The sequence below is a fragment of the Hyperolius riggenbachi genome, chromosome 11, assembly GCF_040937935.1.
Source record: "Hyperolius riggenbachi isolate aHypRig1 chromosome 11, aHypRig1.pri, whole genome shotgun sequence".
Taxonomy (NCBI): domain Eukaryota; kingdom Metazoa; phylum Chordata; class Amphibia; order Anura; family Hyperoliidae; genus Hyperolius; species Hyperolius riggenbachi.
Genome location: NC_090656.1, coordinates 115,401,130 through 115,403,959, shown reverse-complemented (window position 1 = coordinate 115,403,959; position 2,830 = coordinate 115,401,130).

Here is a 2,830-nt window from a genome sequence, read left to right as displayed (position 1 = left end):
CATAAGGTAGGCTAAAAATTCTTTATTCTCACATAAACGTTAGTGTATTTGATATATACATCCCGGGCGCCTCCTACCTCCTTGACTGCATCATTCATGTCCTGTTACTATAGAAGTTAGAGATTAGATTGAAGTTGATAAGAAATGATGGCTTTAGCATTAGCATAATCTTCTCCTCCCTGATAGCTAATACACATACACATACAGCTGTAGGTTATACATTTCTACAGCACTTATAGTATTAGCAACATGTGCTAAAGCTTCATATATACAAGACTGGAACGACTAGTCTTTATACATGCTAGGTTGTCTTACACTTATAAAGTACATGACCGCAGAATAAATGGTGATGCTATGTAAATAGAGTCTAATTATTATCTGCATCTTTGTGGTGATTAGGAACTGCATTAAATATTTTTCTTATTTTACTGGCCAAGTATAATTATCAGATTTAACTGTATCATTTCTCATGACTCTGACAATATCATAAACATGATACATAAAACTGTTTCCTACGTTTCATTTCTGTTCCTTTCCCAGATATTATTCAATATGCCAGGGTTCACTTCAGCCATAGAGTTATACAGAGATGGATTAAGATGTAATGGGACTCTAGGCAAGGTAGAAGATTTGGGGCCCCCTTGTGGTCCTTTTGGTAAGCTGAAGTGGAGAGAGGTCAGAGAAGGTGGCAGGTGGGTCCCTTTACACCCACTAGACCCCAAGCCCCTGCCTATGTTTGGACTGTTTATAGAGATGTCCCTAACGGTTCGGTTCGGCCCCCATAGTGCATCATGAGGGTCAACTTTGACCCTCTACATCACAGTCAGCAGGCACATTGTAGCCAATCAGGCTACACTCCCTCCTGGAGCCCCACCCCCCCTTATAAAAGGCAGGCACCGCCGAACATTATACTCACTCGTGTGCCTGCAGTAATTACAGAAGAGAGAGCTGCTGCAGAGAGAGCTATAGGGAAAGCTTAGTTCTGCTCTTGTAGGCTTGTTAGCTTGCTCCTTGCTGATTCTTATTGCTAAAAAAGCACCCCTTAACAGCTCTTTTGAGAGCTAATCTTGTTCTTGTGATCTATTTTTTGTGTGTGTGTGTGTGTGTGTCCCACAGATACTCGTGTTGCATAGACAGCCTAGGTAATTCCTAGGGTGCCACTGCCAGGCCCAGCACATTCAGTGTCTACCTGTGTGTGACAGGCAGCTGCACATTTGTAATCCCAATCACTGCACTTGTTCACTATTCAGTGCACCTACCTACCTATACCTACGTGAGCGCACGCATTGTTAATACCACCAGTCATTGCACCTGTTCAGGGTACCTGTGTGTGTGTGTGACAGGCAGCTGCACATTTGTTATACCAGTCATTGCAACCTGTTCACTGCACCTGTTGTACCAGCAGTCACTGCAAACCTGTTAACTGCACCTGTGTAACCGTACATTGTATTAGTCAAGTCAATGCATATCTTTCACTTCATCCTCCCCAATATGGACAAAACAAAAGGCAGAGCCAGAGGCAGGCTACCTGGCAGGTCTGTTTGAGGTTGCGCTGTCATGATTTCGTGTGGCCCTCGACCAAAATACAGTGTTCAGAAGAAGACCACCAACCACACTATATGCTAAAACTGGCCTAGCATGTACCATTATGATCAATTCAATAGAAAAAGTAGCATGATTAAGGATTTGTACTTTTTTAAAAGCCAGCTTACATACCTTGGCCAGGATTTGAACCCAGGTCTCAGTGTGTAGTAGGTATTTGTCTTACCCCCTAGACCACCAACCACACTATATGCTAAAGCTGGCCTAGCATGTACCATTATGATCAATTCAATAGAAAAAGTAGCATGGTTAAGGATTTGTACTTTTTTTTAAAGCCAGCTTACATACCTTGGCCAGGATTTGAACCCAGGTCTCAGTGTGTAGTAGGTATTTGTCTTACCCCCTAGACCACCAACCTCACTATATGCTAAAGCTGGCCTAGCATGTACCATTATGATCAATTCAATAGAAAAAGTAGCATGATTAAGGATTTGTACTTTTTTAAAAGCCAGCTTACATACCTTGGCCAGGATTTGAACCCAGGTCTCAGTGTGTAGTAGGTATTTGTCTTACCCCCTAGACCACCAACCACACTATATGCTAAAGCTGGCCTAGCATGTACCATTATGATCAATTCAATAGAAAAAGTAGCATGATTAAGGATTTGTACTCTTTTAAAAGCCAGCTTACATACCTTGGCCAGGATTTGAACCCAAGTTTCAGTGTGTAGTAGGTATTTGTCTTACCCCCTAGACCACCAACCACACTACATGCTAAAGCTGGCCTATCATGTAGCATTACGCGAAGCTTAGCGCACCATAAGTTACTATGTGGACAGACCAAATTCGATCAGCTGACCATATGGGCTTGAAAACCGCTATCGCCTGCACTCTCGCCATGGTGCGCACCAGTCCAGCATGGCCGTCACAACACAAATAGAGATGGCCCGAGCCTCCGATTTTCGGTTCTCGAACCGGGTTTGCAAACTTCCGCAAAAGTTTGGTTCGCACAAACTTTTTTTATGACTGCCGTGCAACCAACTCTAGGTCCCATGGCTTACGACAACTCCTGCTGCTCAAAAAAAAAAAAAAAATGACCAGTGGAACAGCCACTAGGTCCCATGGCCTACGATGTTTAAAAAAGAGGTTTCAAATGAGATTACTGAAATTGTACCGCCGGAATGCGGAATTCCGCGAAATACCGCCGGCATGTAACGGTTACGGAATTTCGTTCTGACGAAATTCCGAATTTCCGCGGAATCGGAAATTGCACTTTCCGATCATCCCTA